Source organism: Camellia sinensis, chromosome 5, assembly GCF_055761805.1.
Source record: "Camellia sinensis isolate YWXY chromosome 5, ASM5576180v1, whole genome shotgun sequence".
Classification (NCBI taxonomy): Eukaryota; Viridiplantae; Streptophyta; class Magnoliopsida; order Ericales; family Theaceae; genus Camellia; species Camellia sinensis.
Genome location: NC_138965.1, coordinates 56646537 through 56662374, shown reverse-complemented (window position 1 = coordinate 56662374; position 15838 = coordinate 56646537). Strand labels below are relative to the sequence as shown.

Below are 15838 nucleotides of genomic sequence, written 5' to 3'. Positions count from 1 at the left end.
ATACGTGATGCACAAAAGAGAAAACATGGATAACAATCAATGAAAGTCAAAAGTACTTATTTATTGTCATGGTGCCTCAGTCTAACACTAGCACATATAAGCAACAATATGGGCTCATGGTGTTCAATCTCCTCACAGGAAGAAACAATGCAAAATTAACAAACATATTTGCACTCATGGACCTCAAACAAAGCAGAACAAAGCAAATCCAAACACACAGGATTTCCCTTTTTCAGAAAATCAAACTGCCAGTTAGCTATAGCTATTGGTATCAGATCTGTAATATGAGAACCCTGGATTTCAACATCCAAGGGCAGTGGTATCTCATATCACTGCACTGGTGATTATGATATCAAAAGCTTGATAAAACTAATTCTTATTGACAAAAAGATCAAACAATTTGGACAGTAATCTCAATTGGAAATTATGACAAAGCTCTGTTCCAAAGTAGACAACTTACTAATCTCAGTTCATACAGGCAACCAATGCATGGTGATTCTCAAAATGGACAAGATGTATAACAATTTTATAAGCACAAGAACTGTGCCAACAGCCACTAAGATAGGTTTGGATAATAATGTTCTGAGGAGCTCAATACTCCCTGTCAGTTGCATCTTGCTACCATGCAGTGTTTTGAAGTGTATTCCTCAATGATTAAAAAGACTACCTACCTCATTGTTGGTCTGTTGTGACGCAAGGCTTGGGATGCCATCAAGGCCACCTTTAGGCTGTTTGAAGTAGAAAAGCCCTGAGCCTCCATCCACCCATGCATCCTTCGAGCATCCTGGACAAACCTTCCGGCTAAAAGCCCATGAATAATCCTCTCATACTCCTCTGGCCCCAACTGATCCTCTTTAGCCTCTACAACCCCTAGGGCTTGAAGAGCCTTTTTCTCTACCCCAGCCTTCGAGTACATTTCACAAAGGCTTATGGTTCTTAAACGGAGGATTCTCACCCTGCTCAGCAATCTTGCCCAACAGTTGCTCAGCTTCATCAAGCAGCTGCAATTTAGCCAACCAATCCACAAGCACACTGTAAGTAGCAACACCCAGTTCAAAACCATCCTTCTCAAGCTCCAATAGAAGATTCAATGCCTTATCCAATAAATTACATTTCTCGTAAGCCGCAATCATACTAGCGGTGCACCTATCATCAGGCCTGTGTCCAAGTTTAATCATGTAGTCGAAATTGTCCCTCGCCTGATCCGGGTCTTGCGCTTGCCCAAATGCCTCGACAAGCAATGTACAAGACTCCAAACTGGGTTGGAACCCAGCAAACTGCATCGTGGTAGCGATTCTTTGAGCTCCACCAACATCGCCACGCTGGGCAAATGAACTGAGCAATGCCATGTAAATCTCTTTCGTGGGTTTCATGTCCCTTGCCTCCATCTCTCTCATCAGTGACTCGCCCAACTTCGGTTGTGCAGCCTTTACATATGCCATGATCATTGAGTTGTAAATCCTCATGCCCGGTTGAAAGCCTTGGCTTCTCAAGCTTTCAAATGCCTCTTTCGCACGGCCAAGATTACCTGCCTTGCTGTACATGTGAACCAATACTGTAAACGTGAGAATGTCGGGCAGGATGCCTTTTTCATTCATGTTCTTAAGAATCCTCTCCGCATCTTCTAAACGGTTCTCTTTAGCATGGGCCTCAATGAGCTTTGAATAGTCACGACTGTTAGTTTGAAATGATTCTTCTCTGAGAACAAGTTCCGCAACCTAGACATAGATCATTTAACAGGAAATTTAAGATCAAAACTCAAAAGCAATAATTACAGGAAATTTTAAAAGAACACAGGTTTACTGTCCATACTATGCCTACATTTGCAAATCTGCAGCATGTAAGCTTATCTAAATATTTATGACAACTTTATGATAAAGCAAAAAATTAACAAAAAGAAAAAGGGAAGCACATGCAAAACAAAAAGTATGCCAAAAAGAGAATCTCTTTAAGTTCAGTCAAAGAATCCCTAGTTAATGGTTTGCACTAAAGCGCAGATACAAATCATAGCAACCCACGGTTTAGACAGAAGACAATTATACAAATAAATTGGCAATTTCTGTGAAACCACAAGAAAACTATAAGAGAGGCGGCACATGTCAAGAAAATGAAATAAATGTATTATTCTCACATGTAGAGGCCAAACTCCATTTCTGGGTCATCAGGAAACATAATAGTGAATGCATTCCGAACAATCAAATTCAATGATATATATAGATAAGAAAAGCAATAGGCTTGTAACAGTATATGTTAAAAACAAGCTTAAAATTATACAAATTTACAATACAAATAAAAAGAAAAACCACCAATGAGTTTGCTTCTGAAACTAACCTACGGAAAAATATTTTAAAATAGGTATAGAATGCATTTTGTTGAGCACCCAACTAAAAGTATGTGAATATAGATACCAATATAGACAGTTTGTTTTAGATAAATTAACCTTCACACCAGAACCAAAAAGCCATAATTGGAAACATATTTATAATTTTTTTGCTGGCCACATATCTTGTGATTATGCCATCTAATTCAAACTTTGACAGAATATTCCAAGATGGCGAAAATTTAAGAAGTCACTCCACCCTCTACTATGTTTTAATCGTTCTAAAAGTGCTGTGGTGGCACTATAATATTATACATGGCAGCAAAATTAAGCAACACAAACTTCTCTTCCTAATCAAGTACGAACCATGTAAGGAACATAATTGGAGTCAATGGACCAAGATTACAATTTTTACTACACAGTAAAATATGGTTGGGACCATGATTGGAAAATAAAATTTTAAAAACAAATGAATGAACACCTAAATTTTATGATCATATATCCATGTTATAGACAACAATTAATGTAAGTTCAAAACCAAATCACAAACGGTTCTTATCATAACTGCATAGTACTATGTGTTTGCTTTTGCAGGAAGGAGGAACCGATGGGGGTTGAAGGAAGGAGAGATGGAGGAACCGATGGTGAAGGCTGGAACCAGTGATCAATAGCAGAAGACAAGGAGCTAAGAGAAGATCAGAGAACCTGGTGACTATCTTCGTGGATAATCTTCCTCAGGAGATGAAGTCTAAAGAACTATTAGATATGTTTACAAGTCTTGGAGTTGTTCATAATGTATTCATTTCATATAAGAGAAGTAAAGCAGGGACAAGATTTGGTTTTGTTAAGTATGATTGCAAGGTTGCGGCAGGAGTCACGATCCAGAAAACGGATTGTATCTGGTGCAATGACAAGGTACTAAAGGTGAAGATCGCTGATTATGACAAAGAAAAAGGAAGGATGAACCATCGACAAGAGAAGATGGTTAACTGGTGGCAAGCCAAGCAGGAGAAAGAGCTTATTATTAAAGCAAATAGGAGCTCAAGGAGGTGGAAAACGGCCAGGTTCCTTAAACAAGTCTTATGCTGAAGTTCTGAAAAGTGATGGATGCAAATAAAATAATGTTTTAACCATTGACGCATCGGATGAAGGGAGTGAATGGCTGCACAGAAGCATTATAGTCCGATTGAAGGACATGAGTTTGCTAAGGGATTTACAGAAGATATTATTACAGGCCAATGTTCAAGGAATACAAGTAAGGATAGGAGGGGGCAATCTAATTGTACTCGCTTTACAATCCATAGAAGGTGTGATTCAGAATTTCAGTAAGATAGCAGTGAAAGTTCAAGAGATGTGTGATGAGATTAGAACTTGGAATGAAGATGTGAAGCTATGTCTTGTCCCTGCTTTACTTCTCTTATATGAAATGAATACATTATGAACAACTCCAAAACTTTACTTCCCTTGAATCAGGGTCAAGTATTGGTCAAATACTTTTGAATGAAGCTCAAGCAACAATTCAGATGGGGAAATTACTAGGGGTGGATTTTGAGGACCAAGAGAATGAGGTTCTTAGCAAGATTATGGAGCTCGAGAACAAAGATATTGAACTGCTTCATCAAAGGAAGCAAGCTGGAGGCAAGTAATCTAGCTCTGGTTATTTACTTATTGAAGGGTTGTGTGGAATTAATTGTTGTTATTATGAAGATAATTTCGTCAAATATTAGAGGGTTGGGGAGAGAAATTAAAAGGAGAAAAATTAAGACAGTGCTAAAAGAGAAAACGGTGGATGTGCTGTTATTGCAAGAAACAAAGAGAGCAATGGTAACAAGGGATTTGGTACAATCTATATGGGTGAGGAATAATTTTGATTATGTAGAAGTTGGAGCTGATGGTAGTGCACAAGGTGTACTATGTGTTTGGAACACTGAAATGTTTAGCTTGGAGGAGTGCTGCTGTGGTAGGAATTTCATTGTCATGATAGGAAAAGTAAACAAGCAGTTTGATTGTGTATTAACAAATGTGTATGCACCAACTGAGGTAGATAGGAGGAATTCATTGTGGGAAAAACTTCTAAGAATTAAAGCATGTTTCAGTAAACCATGGTGCATGGGAGGGGATTTTAATGAAATCTGATATTTAGGGGAAAGAAAGGGATGTTCTAGAAGGGCAGTAGGAACTTGTGACTTCAATAACTTTATTGATCGATTTGAAGGTTCTGAATTACCAATGAAAGGGAGGAGTTCACATAGAGTGATTCAAGAGAGGAGCAAAGATGGAGCAGACTTGATAGGTTCATTCTGGAGGATGAATGGTTGATCAAGTTCAACTTTAAATGTTGGGGCCTGCCTAGTTTAATCTCAGATCATTGTACTATTCTTATGATGGAGGATGATAGAGATTGGGGTCCAAGATCTTTCAGATTTTTTAACTCTTGGACCCTGCACCCAGGTTTCAAATCTTTTGCAGAAAATGTATGGAAAGAGGCACACTTTACTGGAAGGGCTGGGTTCAAACTATTCAGTAGATTGGAGTGTTTGAAAAGGGCCTTGAAAGAATGGAATGTGAGCACATTTGAGAACATTAACGGCCAGCTGACAGTAACAGAGGAAGAGCTGCATGGACTGGACTTGATAGCAGAAAATAGGTCTTTGTTGGGAGAAGAAAGAGATAGGAGAGTCAAGCTTAAAGGTGAGGTCTGCTGAGTGGTTATGGCTCAGAAATCAAGACAGGATTGGATCTTGAGAGGAGATAGAACTACAAAGTTTTTCCATTTGATGGCAAAAAATAGGCAAAATGTGAATCTCATTAACTCAATAACAGTTGATGGGGTGGTGAAGGAGGAACCATCTGAACTAAGAAATGGGGTGTGGTCTCGTTTTAAGAAAGCTTTTTCAGAAACACAGAAGAGGAGGCCAAGATTAGGGGGGGATTTTCTGTTAATTTCTAGTTCACAGTATGAAGCTGAATTGGAGAAGGTATCCACTGAGAAGGGAAATATGGGAAGCATTGAAGAATTGTGAAGGAAATAAGGCACTGGGCCTGATGGTTTTAATATGTTGGGGATAAAAAAGTGCTGGAAATTTATGAAAGAAGATTTTATGGAGTTTTTCACAGAGTTTTATCAACATGGCAGATTGGGAGGGGGTATCAACTCAACCTTGATAGCTCTGATTCCAAAGAATGAGAATCCTACATGTTTAGCAGATTATAGACCAATGGGCCCGTTTGTTCACAGAGGTAGGTTGGGTAGGATTGTTAATAAATGGATTATTAGTGAGGGGACTGTTAGTGAGAGAACTAAGAAAAATTGTATTTGTTTGATAACCAATGAACTAGCAATAGTTCATGTTTGTTTTGAGAGATATGAGTGAGATTAATCATGTAAAATTCCACAAGTACCCTTGTTGCATTACTATCAAATTTGGGCTTGGACCAACTAATAAATGCATTACATATTTTAATATTAAAAAGATATTTTATAAATATTAAAATTATATTTTAATATTAAAAATTATATTTCATAAATACATAATTTTTTTGGGGAAAAATATTATTATAATATTATATTTTTACATTAAAAATTATTTTTATATTAAATTATTTTGATATAGAGAATGGTGGAGTAAAAAATGATGGAATAATTAAAAAAATGATAGAGAAAAGACTGTACTAATCAAGTAGAGTAAATAAATTAGGTAGGATAATAGAGGGCAAAATAGTAAATCTCCCTCTAATTCCAAGGAATTGTTTTTCTAATACCATATCCCATGGAGGACTACTAATCTCATCCATGGAGACCTATCAATCATAGTCCCAAGATATTGTGAATCTCTTTCCCCATTTTGCAAACGAACACAATATTAGTGGACCCCACATCCATTCTAATCCAATCCCATCCCCTATAACCCAAAACAAACCGACCCTATAAGTCTTATTGGTTCTATATACAAGCTTCTAGCTAAGGTACTCTCCTTTAGACTCAAAAAAGTACTTCCTTCAATTATTAGTGAGACACAATCTGTGTTTTTGGGAGGGCGAAACATCATGGACGGCAGTCTAATTGCCAATGAGGTTGTGGGTTGGTGGAAAGCCAAAAACAAAAAAGGTTTTGCAATTAAATTGGATTTTGAAAAAGCATAAGATAGTGTTAATTGGGGTTTTTTGTACAATCTGCTGGAAAGTTTTGGGTTTGGCCAAAGATGGCAAGTGTGGATGAAAGCATGCGTTTCTACTGTTAAAACCTCTGTTTTAGTTAATGGGAGTCCATCTGATCAATTTTAAGCTGAGAGGGGATTAAGACAAGGGGATCCATTATCCCCTTTTTTGTTTAATAAGGTGGTAGAGGGGCTAAACATCCTTATCATGAGAGCTAGAGATATGGGACTGTTAAAAGGAGCTGCGGTAGGCAAAGGAAATGTTTGTGTACCTCATCTACAATTTGCAGATGACATAATACTATTCTGCAAAGCAGATTGGGAAGATGTGTTGTGTTTTAAAAGAATACTTAGGTGCTTTGAAATAGTTTCTGGGATGAAGATAAATTATTTCAAAAGCATGGTGATGGGAGTGGCGGTGGAGGATGATTTGTTATTGAAGACGGCTGATGCACTACATTGTAATAGTCAGAAATTGCCATGCAAGTTTCTTGGGATACCGCTTGGAGCAAGTCCTAGGATGAAGTCTACATGGGAGCCTGTAGTGAAGAAGTTCAAACTGAAGTTAGCTAGTTGGAAAAGGAAATTTTTGTCATTTGGGGGTAGGTTGACCTTCATAAAGTCAGTGCTCTCAAACTTACCTGTGTGCTACTTATCAATATTTAGAATGCCTGAAGGAGTAGCAAAAGGGTTGAATAAGATTCAAGCTTCTTTTTTATGGGGAGGTACGGACTTAAAGAGAAAAGTACACATGGTCAAATAGGAGAAATAACAAGAGTATGGAGTTAGGGGGGCCTTGGTATTAGAAGGTTAAGGGAGGTAAATTTGTGCCTTCTTGCTAAGTGGTGGTGGAGATTCGGGAAAGTGAAAAAGGCTTTATGGAAAGACATCTTGTGCAGCAAATACCAGATTAACAAGAGTCAATGGAGCCCAAGTCTGGATTGCCAAACAAGGAGATAAAGAATTTGGATGGATATTTTAGCAGTGGTTAATGAACAATGCAAGGGTGTTTCATTATATCCAATCCAATATAAGCATAAAGGTAGGCAATGGTAAAAGATGTCTTTTTTTTGGTTTGACAAATGGTATGGGGACTATTGTTTAAAAGACATTTTCCCAAGGCTGTTTCTGCTTTCAGTATCCAAAAAGGCTTTTGTGTTAGATGCTGTGTTACATGGACTCGCCACTTTGGGGCGAAGTACCCGTGTCGACACGACACGACACGGGTGCGGGTGTGGGATCTGTGTCGGATTTGTCTATTCTCTATCGGACGCGGCTCACAGCAACAGAAATGAAAGAGGTGAGAGTAAGAGATAAGAGATAACCTAGTCGAATGATCCAGTCGAAGCTCCATCCGGTCGATCCAGTCGAAGATCGAAACTCCGTCAGTCGATCGAACAGCCGACTACCACAAACAACTTCGAAAAGCCTCTCTCTCTCTCTCGCCTTCTCTCTATCCCTCGCGATCGCGATCGCGATCGTGATCTATGGCTTCCCTTTTCTCTCCCTCTCTCTGTCGTTCCTCTCTTGATTCCTTCGTATCTATCTATACATAATAATAATAATAGTTTATATATAATAATAGTAATAGTAAAGGAACTAAATAATATATAATAATAACTATTATAATAATAACTATTATTATTATATATTATATAATAATTATTATATAACATATAATATATTTATAAGATAATATATACTTATATATATTAATTAAAAAAATAAATATATGTATGTAAAATAAAATAAAAAAATTAATTGGAACATATTATTTAAAAAATATAATAAATAAATAAAATAATTAATATATATTAAAATAAAAATATTTATAAAAAAATTAAAAAATTTGACGTGTCCCCTGTTGTATCAGTATTCCCATTTTTTAGAAATTGTCGTGTCCCGTGTTTGCGTGATAATAAATATATATATTTTTTTAAGAACTATTTAACGTATCCTCGTACCCGTATCCAAATTTGGATACATATCCACGTATCCTTAATTTTTAATTTTAAAGTGTCCGACCCTTAGATACGCACCCGCACCCGACACCCGACACCCGTACCCGCGTCCGTGTAACTTAGGTTAGATGTATGCATCACAGGGGAAAGGTCTAGAGTGTGAAATTTACAGTTTAGAAGAGGTTTGTTCAACTGGGAAGAAGATGATGGATGGAAATGCTTGATAATGCACCACCATTGATCATGGACAATGAAGATAGGTTGGAATGGGAAGCTGACCCTTCAGGTACATTTAATGTGAATTCTGTTTACAAATGAACTGAATCAAATTTACTAAATTTGAGATTGCAAATTTGGTTTGGAAGAACATTGCACCTCTAAAAATCCATTTTTTTGGTTGGCTGGCTTGGAAAGGAAGAATTAAAACAGCAGGGATGCTAAGAAACATGGGGGTGTTGGATGCTAATACCAATGTGTTGTGTGTGTTCTGTAATGAGGCTGAAGAAACAGGGGAGCATATACTTATACATTGTTCTTATGTATGGAAGAAATGGTCTGAATTGATTAATTGGTGGCATGTAAAGTGGGTATCACCAGAATCTATCAATGGACTGTTACAGTGGTGGAGAGGTTCCAGTTTTAGCCTCAGATTCAATAAGTTGGAAAGAAAAATGTGGGAAGTACTTCCTTTTGCTACTATGTGGTCAATTTGGAAAATTAGGAATGATTGCAAGTTCAATGGGGCCCACGTAAAATGGGATTCTATTAATGAGCTAATCAAAGTTAGGGTGGCTTTATGGGTAAAATACAATATGAAGGAAGTGAGTTATTCTGTTCATGAACTGATTTTCAAGCTGGATTCCATTAGAAGTAGAAGTCATCAGTAAGAGATCAGGAGCAGTTTGGCAGCACAGAGCAATGAGCAGTTGAGCATTCTTTAACTGCTGGTTGTAATGTATGCATGGTTCAAATGGGTGACTATTATTAATTAGTCTTTTGTTGTTTTAGTGCTGGTAGATTAGTGGCTTGTGTATGTCATAATGGTTGACTTCTCTTCAACCATGGATTGAGATTGGTGCTGCAAATGATTGTGCAGGTTCTATTGTGCCACCTTAGTTGGGATGATAGGACTATGCTTTGATGCTTATAGCACTATCTTCTTGTTTGGAGAACTATGTTTTATTGATGTAAGGTTATCCTTGATTCTTATCAATAAAGTTTATTTTGCTGATCTAAAAAATAAAAATAGACAACAATACATGTGCATCAGTCAGTTACAGACACTATACGCAGTCGAAAAAGCATGTTCCCTTCAGATAACATGCACCCCAGGCCATCCTTGGCCTTCTTCGTTTTCGATGAAAAACAAATCAAATCTTGATCTCCATAAACATTTTCCCGTGTATTTCAACATAATTACTAACAACCATGTCTTAGTATTAATAGACATATTAGACAAGGTTTCATCCCTATGACGTTGCTCAATGTAACTTTTTTTTTGAGAAACAACAAAATTTTATTAAAACGGAAAAGAGAGAGGACAAGAAGTCCTCTTACAAGGAGAGAAAAAAGAAGAAGAAAAAGCAAAACCAATCACAAAACTCCAAACTCTAAGAATGGCAAACAGCAGCCCAATCCCTATAAATCAAAAACAAAGGGACTCCTTTAAAAGGAGGAGATACAAAAGCCCAAAAAGAAGCCAAATATTCAGCCCTATCCTACAAATCCTCTACACTTGCTACCTTGTCCTAAAAAATTCGAACATTTCTCTCCAACCATATAACCCAAAAAATAGCAAAAACAATGCCTAACCACATTGATTTGGCTTTCTTAGTACTCCCAAACCCGTCAAACCGAATAAGAAGCATATGCATACACTCCCTTGGAGCAACCCACTGCACATCACATAACCTGAAAAGGCGCTGCCATAATGCTGCAGCCACCGGGCAATGAAGAAAAAGATGATCCATTACCTCCAGATTACTCTTGCACATCACACACCATTGGGGGCAAAGAGAGTGATTAGACCTTCTCCTCTGAAGAACATCATTAGTTGTAACACCCTTTTGAGCCAAAGACAACATGAAAAACTTCACTTTATGAGGGACACTCGCTTTCCAAAGTTTCTTATGAAAAGGGAACAAAGGAACCGAGGGATTATCAATAATCTTATCAAAAAAGGATTTGCATGAAAAGACCCCAGAAGAGACAAGGTTCCACACCCTACTACCAGGAGTCGAAGAAAGAGAAACCCCCTCACGCATAACCAACAAAGAAGCCAATTCCCCCGCCTCCTTATCATTCAAGTTTCTAATGAGATCAAAATTCCAGGATATGGGTGCCATAGACGAGCAAGCCACCGACGCTATAGACACATTTGGAGAACGAACCAACCTGTAAAGAAGGGGAAAAGATCTAGCAAACGAAATATCCTCTAACCAAACATCCTCCCAAAACCGAACATTCTCCCTATTCCCCACTTTGAATGAAAAATAATTAGATACAAGAGGATACAAACGAGAAATGGATTTCCACGGAGAACGACAATTGCCTCTATTAACCACGTTAGAATCCCTACCATTGGATTGAATTCCATACTTGCTTTTAATAACTGAACACCATAACGACTCACTTTCAAAAGGAAATCTCCACAACCATTTGCCCAATAAAATAATATTCCTGGCAACAATGTTCCCTATAGCCAAGCCACCTTTTGACAGTCTCCCACCTAACCAAATGAACTCCTTTACCCTCCTCACACCCTTCCCAGGAAAAATCCCTCATCAATTTCTCAATTTTTCTTGCAATGCTAACCAGAACTTTGAAAAGGGACAAGAAATAAATAGGAACCGAGCCTAATACGGATTGTACTAACGTATACCTCCCTCCCTTAGACAACAAAGCTCACTTCCATCCCTCCAATCTTTTTCTAATTTTGACAAGAACAGGTTCCCAAAAAGACACCAATATGTTGCTCAATGTAACTGAACCCAAGTTCAAATGATTTCTGCTCTCAACTTGGGAAAGATAACTTCAAAACCTAACTTTCTGAAACAAGTAAATTGAACTGTGTTGCTGTAGTGGAAGAACGTAGGACTATTCTCACTTCTAGATTTCAAAGGTCTAATCTTAGTAATTTTCTTCGAAATGAATTGATGGATTTGCCATAAGTTAGCAGACATGTATGTATTCTATAGATTTAACTTGCAATCATCATGTATCAGACCCATACGTATACTTCAGAAGTGGATCAACAATGAAAAAGCAAAGCTGAGTTCAAGAAGAATTAAAACTACTTAATAGTACTAAAAAGCAAGTACATAGATATAGACCAAGATCTCAAATTTTGCCTTTAGAAATCAGAGAGTTCATCAAAAAAGCTTTCAGATCTAAGCAGAACCAAGAGCACGGTAGAAGCACTGACATGATTTACAGATTTAGTCCATTTGAGAGTGTCAAGCATAATAAAATTGTAGAATCTCATCAGACCTGGTTATGCTTCTCTCAAACTATGATAAACAAAATAAACAGACACTTCTTTTCCGATAGGTTTTAAGCAGATTTCATAGAAGACCAATGTTAATTGTTAATTGAATCAATTTCCGTAATTATAATTTCAAAGAGTAAATATGTATGGGCAACTATTCCCCAAATGTTATAAAATCTCAATTCAATGAAACTCAATCCCAATCAAACTTTTTATATTCTCAATTGAAATGCATATCACCAGTTTTAGCCATGTTCTACAAACTCACTTCTACTTCCCCCACACAACTCATAAATCATAGCAACACTTTCAAAATCAAAATGCAATTTTCACAAAGCCAAACACATGAGTCCCTTAATCTGGTGAGAACTTCACACCAAATTATATGAATACCAGGCCCATGCTTGAAGGGTTTAATGTCCATTCCACCAAACAGATCCAAAAGTACCATCCAAAAGATTATCCAAGGTACCCACCTCTCCACAATGTTATAAACCAAACTCATGAAGCTCTCGTCTCCTCTGAATTGTAAATTTGGTGTACCCATCTTTTAATTTTCCAAGTATACCCTACAACTACAGATTTGACAGAACTGGCTTCATAAAATCCAGAACAAGAATTGCCTTTGTCTTAATTGACAACAAAATTCATCAATCACTCATATTTAGGATATCCTAGCTTCCATTTTCTGAAAAATTCATAAAGTCATACGATACAGAGATCCTACAGACAGCCAGCCAAACCCAGTAACCCAAAAATCCAATCCAGAAAGAGTGTTGGAATACAAATAGGAAGGCTTATGTACGAGTAAATTAAACAATTAAGAGCGAGATAACATTCCATTGGTGGTTGCATTGCACCTAAAAATAAGAACTGCATATTTCCTTGTCCAGGTATCCAACCATGACATGACATAAGATATTATTACTTACCAGAATGTAGAATAACATACCATAAAGCCATAGAAAGAGGGACACAATTTTCAAAAGCATCCATCCACATAAAATAATCCATTATTTAATAAACATAGATCCTAATCATGAGTACAACCATAATCAACAAGATAATATGCCAATGCCATTGCATGATAGCAGTCAACAAATTGGGGGGGAAATGGGCTAAAAGAGCTGAAGTCGAGTGCATAGTGCATACGAAGAAAATGTCAATGAATAAATCAAAAGCAGATATGCTTAACTACCCGATATCATGCAACTTTACTAATTTACGAACGAAAAAGAATGAGCAGTGTATGTACCTTGAAGTATAAAAGACTATTCCTTTCTTTCAATCTATCAAGCAAAGTAATCCAGTCAATCCTGTTAGGCTGAAGAAGCTCTACCCATTCAGCCAACAATGGAGAAGGGTCCTCCTCCTCTTTCAATGAAAGGATTCTTTCATCAACCAACTTGCATTTCCCAGAAATTGATTTAGGCTCCTGTGGCCAAATTACCTCCCCGGTCTCATGTATTTTATCGGCCACTTCAGCCCACTTGGGATCAGATAAATCAAGACCATAAATCTTGTATCTTATCTTCCCATGTCTCTTTGGAAGAGAAATAACCTTAGCTCTCTCTTCATCCATAGCAAACTCATTCCCAACAACCTCTTCAGCCATGATTTCAAATTTATTATCAACGGTTTTGCCCTCTTTGGCTTCTTCCTTGCGGAGGCTCTCCAAATTGGCATAAAAGTCACTCTCCTCCATTTTCTCACGCGCCCATTTGTGGGCCATTTCCCAAAATAAGCCAAATTTACAATTCAATTCCCAAACTAAGCCTAGTTTTGAAAGAATTCCCAAAATAAGCTAAATCGTGGTTCACAACCACGATTTCAACATATATGCGCCTGTCTTGCGTGAAATCTGGGAAGTCTTAAAAGCGTGGTTACAAAATGCGATTTTGATTAAGAAATGGTGGTTACAAAAGGCACTTTTAATTAAAAAAAATTTCTTCTGAAATCGCTGTTCTGAATCACGCTTTTATTCAAATTTTTTTTTTTTCTGAACTCGCTGTTCTGAACCACGCTTTTTGACCAAAATTTATTTCTGCTCAAATCGTGGTTCCTAACCACGCTTTTTGGCCAAACACATGCACTCACACAAACACTCTCACTCTCTCACACTCAATATATATATATATATGTATATATAAATTATAATTTATAAATATACATTAAATTTATAATTTATAATTTATATTAAATTATATTTAATTATAATTTAATATATATATAAATTTTAATATATATTTATAATTTAATATATATATATATATATATTAAATTATAAATATAAAAATATATTAAATTATAAATATATAATTTATAAATTATAATTTATAAATATATATTAAATTTATAATTTATAATTTATATTAAATTTATAATTTATATATATATATTAAATTAAATTATAAATATATAATTTATAATAATTAAATATATATATTTGTTATTATAAATTATTATATATATTTAATATTGATTTCAATTTTATGAAATAAAATTTATATATATATATTAAATTATATATATATTTATAATTTAAATTATAAATATATAAATTTAATATATATATATATATTAAATTATAAATATATATTAAAATTTATATATATATATACATATATATTGAGTGTGACTGCGTGTGTGAGTGGTTGTTTGTGTTTGTGTCAGAGTCAAAGTGAGAGAGTGAAAGTGTTTGTGTGAATGCATGTGTTTGGCCAAAAAGCGTGGTTAGGAAGCACGAATTCAGCAGAAATAAATTTTGGTCAAAAAGCGTGGTTCATTCAAAAGAAAATTTTTTTTGAATAAAAGCGTGATTCAGAACAGGGATTTCAGAAGAAATTTTTTTTAATTAAAAGCGTCTTTTGTAACCACGATTTCTTAATCAAAATCGCGTTTTGTAACCACGCTTTTAACACTTCCCAGATTTTATGCGAGACAGGCACATATATGTTGAAATCGTGATTGTGAACCACAATTTAACTTATTTTGGGAATTCTTTCAAAACTAGGCTTAATTTGGAAATTGAATTGTAAATTTGACTTATTTTGAGAAATGGCCCCCCATTTGTACCTAAGCTCTCTAAGCATTTCCCACGAATACCCACTTCACCTGCAAATCTACTCATTTCCTTGACTTCCTCAGATTGAAGAAACCCTTTCATTTTCTCCTTCTTCCTAGCCTTGTTCATGTCATCCAATACCTCATTGCTAATCTCCCAAACTGTTTTCCAAAGATCCTCACTGAAATCATCATGTGATGGGGTTGCCACAGCTGATCCAAGCATTTGTTCAAGCAAACCCTTTTCCATGTCTGATACAACCTTCCCAGTCAGTGTCTTCTTGTCACAGTCAGTGTAGACTTCAGAGAGCTTACCACGCATTATCCACACGAATCGGGACAAGAACTCATTCATTGTTCCATCTTCCTCTGATTCTTCTTCTGGGTCACTGATTGGGTGATTAGAATGGGTGTATCTGTTGCAGGACAATTGAATTGGGTTTGGGAAATTAGGGTTTTTGATGAGATTAGAGTCATGATTGGCTGGTGAATGAGTGAAGGAAGAGATTGAGGTGGTAATGGTGGAGATGTTTTTGTAAATATAGGGGTGTGGAGATGAAATTCTTGCATTGAGCCTTGAAATGTTGTTGATTGTCTGTCTTGAAAAGAATTGCTTCAGATTCATGTCTTGGAGAGAACAGAGAAAGTCCACAGAGAAGAGAGGAGTTTCAGAAGAAGAAGTAAAGAGCAGACTAAGAAGGAGAGAGTGCCGACTCACCGGTGGTGGTGGTGGCGACGGCGGCGGCGCAGTGCCGGTGCAAAGTGGGGAGAGAGAGAGAGAGAGAGTAGGAAAAGACACTAGGGCGTAAAAATTCATCGGGGAAGAAGGAAATGGAACTCATCGATGAAA

The 15838-nt window shown here is 36.5% G+C and overlaps 1 pseudogene across 1 annotated transcript in view; it reads right to left on the bottom strand.

Annotated features, from left to right (window-relative positions):
- Positions 1-15838, bottom strand: part of LOC114281126 (uncharacterized) — a 16590-nt pseudogene extending 752 nt beyond the window's left edge. The window contains exons 1-3 of the transcript XR_014329542.1: positions 15009-15838; positions 13181-13661; positions 672-1718 (exon numbers count right to left, since the gene is read on the bottom strand). The product of XR_014329542.1 is annotated as an uncharacterized LOC114281126 (transcript). The remainder of the gene's footprint in view (positions 1-671; positions 1719-13180; positions 13662-15008) is intronic.